This window comes from Bos indicus, chromosome 3 (assembly GCF_029378745.1).
Source record: "Bos indicus isolate NIAB-ARS_2022 breed Sahiwal x Tharparkar chromosome 3, NIAB-ARS_B.indTharparkar_mat_pri_1.0, whole genome shotgun sequence".
In the NCBI taxonomy this organism is placed as follows: domain Eukaryota; kingdom Metazoa; phylum Chordata; class Mammalia; order Artiodactyla; family Bovidae; genus Bos; species Bos indicus.
This window is the reverse complement of record NC_091762.1, coordinates 70,232,195-70,240,320: the sequence shown is the minus strand read 5'-3', so window position 1 is coordinate 70,240,320 and position 8,126 is coordinate 70,232,195.

The window sequence follows — 8,126 nt, the reverse complement described above, 5'->3', positions numbered from 1 at the left end:
TGAATAAAACAACTGATATCTTTTTTTGTTCAGGACAAAATACTTATACCTTCTTTCCCCATTATTTCTCATAAACCAGAGCTTGCCACTGGCACAGCCTCTGTGGAACAGGTGGGCATAGCTTTTCACTATCCTCAGTCAGAAATGATAACTTAAGACACAGAAATTTCAATAAACAAATGTGCTGTGAAAAACCTCAAAGAATCAGAAGCCTTGGTTTGAGTTCTGACTGCGACAGAGAAGTTGGAGGTCCTTGAGCAAATCAATTTCCAAGGGCTTCCATTTCCTCTTCTGCTTAATAGTAATTCTAATCCCTTCCATATTTATACCAAAGGAGTGCTGACATCTAAGTTAAATAAAAATGTGAAAGCATTTAATAGACAATTTTGCATATATATTACTATTTTGCTATTTATTTTCACTATAAGTTGAAGACATTTCACAATGTATTTTCAGAATATCAAATTATAAAAAATATATATTTAAAAAGAAATTACTAGTTAGCCATAGAGCTAATAAATTGAAAGACAAAAACACCAGAACATCAAATAAAAATTGTATGAGGTAGTCAACACTGAGTTGTGGTTTTGGCATTTCCTAATATTTCAATAATTTATCTAAGTCTTCATATAAATTATTTTTAGATTTGCATCACAGATGCTTTCCTTCTGACAAATACCATTTTATACTCTCATTTTAAAAGTTGATCAACTTGATAACTATCTGCTATCATCTAAAATTTATCAGGAATGGGATCCAGGAAGCTCCAAAGTTTCTGTTGAGATTTTTCTTTATTCCTCTTTTCTATTTTTAAAAAAATTATTATTCTTTCTTAATTTTTACTGAAGTATAGTTGATTTACAATGTTGTGTTAATTTCTGTATTCATCCTAAATGTAACGGTTTGCCTCTGTTAATCCTAAACTCCCAGTCCTTCCCTCCCCCGCTCCTCTCCCCCTTGGCAACCACAAGTCTGAATCTCTATGAGACTACTTCCGTTTCATAGTGCATTCATGTCGTGATCTAGATTCTGCATATAAGTGATATCACACGGCATTTGTCTTTTTTACCTCACTTAGAGTGAAAATCTCTAGGTCCATCCCTGTTGCTGCAAATGGTATTTCATTCATTATGGCTGAGTAATACTCCATCGTCTATATGTACCAAACCGAATCTGTGTCCATTTGTCTGTCAATGGACACTTAAGTTGTCTCCATGTCTTGGCTATTGTAAATAGTGCTGTTATGAACATAGGGGTGCCTGTATCTTTTCAAATTATAGTTTTGTCTGGATATATGCCCAGGTTTACTCCTTTTTTTCTGTCACAGCTCTGAACTCTCTCTTTGGCCTTTAAAGTAAGAACTAATATTTCCTTTAGTCATTTAGAGTCCTCCATCTCCTTGCCATCCTGTAGCACTTGGCCTGTTAACACTCTTCTCCCTGAATTTGCCCTTTCATCAGCATCCTGAATGCCTTCTTCTCAATCATTTCCCTATTTATAATCTTTCTCAGTTCTTTTTCTCTCCAAACTTTTAACATTTTCCAACATTTCTTGCCCCTTAGAATCATGTTTAGAATGTTGAAAAACACAAAAGACCTGAGAAAGTCCAGGGATAAGCACATTTTTTTTTAAAGCTCCCAAGTTGCTCTCTAGTTGGAAACCAAAGGATAATGACATTGTGCGTGTGTGCGTGCTAAGTCGCTTCAGTCCTGTCTGACTCTCTGACACCATAGACTGTAGCCTGCCAGACTCCTCTATTCATGGGATTCTCCATACAAGAATTCTGGAGTAAGTTGCCATGCCCTCCTCCAGGGGATCTTCCCGACTCAGGGATCAAACTCGCATCTCTTTATGTCTCTTGCATTGGGAGGCAGGTTCTTTACCACTAGCACCACCTGGAAAGCACTGTAGGCATTCCCAAGTCTCTGTCTTTGGCCTTCGTCTTGTATTCCTGTCTGCACCCTAGCTAAACTCATCCATCCCAGGAGCCTTACCTTCTGAGACAATGACTCCTGCCTCTCCTGGCCTGGTCTGCTCCTACACTCTGAATAACTGCTGGGCCTCTCCAGTACAGCTATTACTTTTCAGAAGTTTTCTCTTGTTTGACTATTTCCTGGTTCTTTGGCTAGAGAAAGCAGACTTTTGTTGTGTTTTTTTGTTTGTTTGTGCCCATCTGCATTTCCAGGTTGCTGGCATTTCTAGAGCCCAGTCTGGGATATGTGAGGTCAAGCGAAAAGCCAGGGAACTCATGACTGTGTTGTTCTTGAGGTTCCCAAATCCCTAGCTGGTCTACCTTTCCCTTGTCACTTTTCAGAGTCTTCTTATGTTTGTTTTATATGTAGTGTCCAGAGTTTTTATTTTTTTGGCCATGCTGTGTGGCTTATGGGATCTTAGTTCCCTGACCAGGAATTGAACCTGGGGCCCTGCAGTGAAATTGCTGAGTCCTAATTGCTGGACATCCAGGGAATTCCCTGTGCAGAGTTTTTAGCTGCATTTAATGGAAGGAGTCGGAAAAAGTGTATCTACTTCATCTTTGAGAATTAGAAGTCTAGTGTATTTTTATAATTAATGATATCACACCGTGGGGTATTCTTGAGGATAGGTTTGGAACCCATCCAGATAGCCACAGCTCCCTCGACTTAGTATTGCCCCTTGCCTCCCAGTTTGTATGCTTTGCTGCTCTTGCTTTAGGCTGCTGCAGCCTCTTCATTCTAAAGTAGAGGGAAAAAATGCCTGGAAGTCTGCTTCCTGTCCTTTACCCTCCACCCCCACCACATGCATACTCCCTGTCTCACAGCCAATAATGACAAGTGCAGAGCTTCAAAAGACAATTCTGTTGCCCAGAAATGGGATAAACTTGGATGTGCAATTGCCATTTAAGCTTCCCATCAGGCTGAGGTTTGGACTTCACCTGAACCCTATCATATTTTTCCCACTCCCTTCCCCATTTCTCCTGGGAGCTCCTGCTTAATAAATCACTTGCACCAGAATGGTGTCTTCTGCAAGAACCTGACCTAAGACAGATATTGGGAGTATTTTGGCTATATTTTAGAAAGTGATGGCATACATTTACTATAAAGAGCTGATGTTTTAATGTGTTAGAAATTATATCCTTGGTAGTGATTTAAACTTATACATAAAATGCAAATAAATTTTTTATATTAGGTACAGAGTTTTAAAAATTTTTTGGGGGTAAATATCTAGCCAACAATATTTGAGGATCACTGCTATAATACATACTCTTATGAGAACTTAGAGTGAAGTAAGTCTTAGAGTGAAGTAAGTAAGACAAAGGGAAATACAATATCATGATATTGCTTATGTGTGGAATCTTAAAAAAGGCTACAAATTAACTTATCTACAAAACAGAAATAGAATTACAGATGTAAAAAATAAACTTATGGTTATTGGTAGGTAAGGAGAAGAGCGATAAATTGAAGACTGGGATTGACACATACATACTACTATATAGAGAATATATGACTAATAAGGACCTATTGTGTAGCACAGGGAACTCTACTCAATATTCTGTAATGGCCTATATGGGAAAAGAATCTAAAAAAGTGGATATGTATAGATACATGTATATCTCTATATTATATATATATATATATGTGTGTGTGTGTGTGTATATATATATATATATAAGAGAGAGAAGTCGCTCAGTTGTGTCCAACTCTTTGCAACCCCATGGACTGTAGCCTACCAGGCTCCTCGGTCCATGGCATTTTCCAGGCATGAATACTGGAGTGGGTTGCCGTTTCCTTCTCCAATATATATGTATGGATATATGTATAAATTCACTTTGCTGTACACCTGAAACAAACACAAGATTATAAATCAGTTATACTCCAATAAAAATTTAAATGGAAATTTTAAATCCTATATTAAAAAAAAAAAAACTTAGAGACAAGAATAATGGATTCTAGGCAAGGAAATACTACAAGTCCAATTCAAGGGGATACCATTTTGTTTAGGTCTTAAAGGCCAAGAAACAAGTTCACTTGACAGAAAAAATCCAAGAAAAATTCCTGTTGTCAGAAGGAATGTGTGTATAATTGAGGCACCAAAGAACACGATGTATTCAGTGATGGTAAATATTTCATTAAAGCTGAGATACAACATGTGGTATGAAATGAGTCAAACTGGTTGAAAAGCAAATGTGAAGGGCCTTGTGGCCTAGCATGGAGGTAGACCAGTGTTTCCAATATATTAATTAGTTAAGTCACTGTCCTTTTCCTTAGGTCTAAAACAGCTGCCAGGAGGAACGGCCACATGGACAGCTGTGTAAGTTGAACTCTGTATAAACTCCGGGAGGAAGAGGCATTCCCTGTATTTGACAATGTGAATGGCACTCCTTGAAGCTGTGCAGTACACATTCTTATATACTAACACATACAGCAGTCTTGCCAGGAGGGAATATGGGGAGAAAAAACGTATGGCCTCAGAATATCTGGAACATTTCTTCTAATTTAATGAGTAGAATATGGAAATACTTGTCAGGCAGGTAGATGGAAAGAGAAGAGAAACAAATTTTTACAAATAATCCCTATACACAGGAACTGTAGGAAAAGGCTGTGTGTATGGAGAACAGCAGCCTGGGGTGGAATGACTATGTGTTCTCTTGTTCAAAAATCTCTCTAAAGGGCTTGTAATCCATTGACTTTCCTTTACTTATTCAACCTGCCCCCTGAGGGAACTATGTATTTTAAAGATTTGATAAACAACAGGATCCTACCATACTGCAGAGGGAGCTATATTCAATATCCTGGCACAAACCATAATGGAAAAGAATGTATATATGTGTATAACTGAGTCACTTTACCATACAGCAGAAATTAACACAACATTGTCAATCAACTATATTCAATAAAAAAATAAAGATTCAGTAAACAGTATATGCATAAGACTCTGGAAGAGAGTCCACATTTGCCGCCTAACTGCTTTATCTAAGGAAACAGAATTACCCTGGACCTTTTAGATTGGTAGAGAAGAGAGACTGGGTGCTGCCCTGGGCCCGAGAAGACACCGAATCCCACTCCCTCCTTGCCATGCCGTGGTAAGTCACTTCAGTCACATCCAACTCTTAGCGACCCTAAGAACTGTAGCCCACCAGATTCCTCTGTCCATGGGATTCTCCAGGCAAGAATACTGGAGTGGGTTGCCATGCCCTCCTCAAGAGGATCTTTCCAACCCAGGGATTGAACCCACAGCTCTTATGTCTCCTGCACTGGCAGGTGGGTTCTTTACCACTAGTGCCACAGGGAAACCCCACTCACTCCTTAGCATCCTCTCTTATTGCAAAAGAATTTTAATACCTACACATGCTTATGTTCAATGTCCTGGATATTTATGTATTTGTTTTTTGCTAGGTATTTATTTCTCAGTCCTTTTTCTTTTTGCCTCTAAAATGGTTCAATTTAAACTTTAATTTTAACCCATTGCATATGTTACTGTTTATTTATTTAAATATGCTTTATTTTTTTAGAGTAGTTTTAGGTTAACAGAAAAATTAAGAAAAAGGAAAGAGAGAGCTCATATATATCTGTCCGCTTCCCCCTTCCCTGGCACAGTTTCCCACTTAAGTTATTGTGTTGCTTTAGTTACAATTGAGGAGCCCATTTTTAAACAGAATTATTAACTAAAGTCTGGATTTCATGCTGCTCCTCGTCTCTAGTCTCTCCTTATGAAACTGCTGTTGGTCATATACACTGGACCTACTTTATCTATTTTCCATCTCTCTCACCCTTTTCATCTACCTCCTCTCCCACCCCATCTGTTTATGTGCTTCATTCTGTGTCATGTATTCAGGTTATCTTTCAGTAAATTAATTCCTTCTAATTTACAGTCTAGCTTGCCCCACTAAGTTTTATATTGTAAAGACTATGTTTTTTAATTATTTTTATTTATATTTTTATTATTTCTGGGATGTTCTCTTTGGTTCATTTTCCAAAAAAGCAGCAGATTATTTAAATACTCTAGGAATTTCTTTCTCTTCCTATATACATTTTTTCAGATATTTCTGTCAAAACTTTTTGCACAGCTGACTATCATAGCAATGGCCTACTTTCTCTAGCTATTCCAAGGATAACTGAAAAGAGTCTTTCCTCCAAATATGTCATTCAAGAGGAAAAGTGAAATCTTTGCCAGTGACCAAATTGTTTACTTGCCATTCATACATGTATGCAAAAACTGCACAATGGTTTTATTATTTATTTACTTGGAAAACATCGAGTGCCTACTATGTGTCAGTCACATAAAGACAAAACAAAGTCCCTCTCCTCGCAGGGTTTTCCTCCCAGTAACACTATTAAAGACTTTGTGTTATGGTCACTGTTGTGTGGTTGCTAGGTTCTTCTGTGCTCTTTAAATTCTACGTATCAATCAAGGCCCAGCTCAAGTGTTGCCTCTTCTGAGAAGCTTTCTAGATAGCCCATACCAGAATTAACTCCTTCCATCTCTGTTTTGCCATAGCTATACTACTCTGTAATGCTGTACATTACATAGCACTTTGTTTTCCTCTCTTTAATAATACATATCAAAGAACAACTTTTCCTTACTTACCTTTAAAATAATTTTTTTATTGGAGAATAGTTGATTTACAATGTTGTGTTAGTTTCAGGTGTATAGCAAAGTGAATCAGTTATAAATATATCCCACTCTTCTTTATGTTCTTTTCCCATGTAGGTCCTCACAGAGTATTGAGTAGAGCTCTCTGTGCTATACAGTAGGTCTTTGCATGTGTGCGTGCTAAGTCGCTTCAGTCATGTCCGACTCTCTGGACGCTATGGACTGTAGCCCTCCAGGCTCCTCTGTCCATGAGATTCTCCAGGCAAGAACACTGGAGTGGGTTGCCATGCCCTCCTCCAGGGGATCTTCCCGACCCAGGGTCCTTACTGGTTACCTAGTTCATATATGTCAATCCGAATCTCCCAATTTATCCTTCTTACTCCTTTCCCCCTGGCTACCATAGTTTGATTTCTACATCTGTGACTTCATTTCTCTTTTGTAAATAGGTTTATTTGTACCATTTTTTTTTTAGATTCCATATATAAGCGATATCACGTGACATTTGTCTTTCTGTGTCTGACCTACTTCACTCAGTATGACAGTCACTAGATCCATCTATGTTTATGCAAATGGAATCATTTTTTTCCATAAAAAGGCTAATATTTCATTGTATATAGTTACCATATCTTCTAAAAAAAGGAGAGGGGGGAAGCTTGATATGTATTAATCTCACACATACATATCCACCACCATCACCCTACTGAACTTTGACTGCTCGAAGGAGAAAGTTATATTTCCCTTATTTTTGTATCTCCAATGCCTTGCCCATTGTTCAGTTCAGTTCAGTCGCTCAGTTGTGTCTGACTTTTTGTGACACTATGGACTGAAGTACGCCAGGCTTCCCTGTTTATCACCAACTCCCAGAGCTTGCTCAAACTCATGTCCATCAAGTCGGTGATGCCATCCAACCATCTCATCCTCTGTCATTCCCTTCTCCTCCTGGCTTCAGTCTTTCCCAGCATTAGGGTCTTTTCCAATGAGTCAGTTCTTCACATCAGGAGCCAAAGTATTGGAGCTTCAGCTTCAGCATCAGTCCTTCCAGTGAATATTCAGGACTGGTTTCCTTTAGGATTGACTGGTTGCATCTCCTTGCAGTCCAAGGGATTCTCAAGAGTCTTCTCCAACACCATGGTTCAAAAGCATCAATTCTTCGGTGCTCAGCTTTCTTTATGGTCCAACTCACATTCAGACATGACCACTGGAAAAACTATAGCTTTGACAAGATGGACCTTTGTCAGAAATGTAAGGTCTCACCAATACAGTATACTAACGCATATATATGGAATTTAGAAAGATGGTAACAATAACCCTGTGTATGAGACAGCAAAAGAGACAATGATGTACAGATCAGTCTTATGGACTCTGTGGGAGAGGGAGAGGGTGGGGAGATTTGGGAGAATGGCATTGAAACATGTATAATATCATGTATGAAACGAGTTGCCAGTCCAAGTTCGATGCACGATACTGGATGCTTGGGGCTGGTGCACTGGGACGACCTAGAGGGAGGGTACGGGGAGGGAGGAGGGAGGAGGGTTCAGGATGGGGAACACATGTAT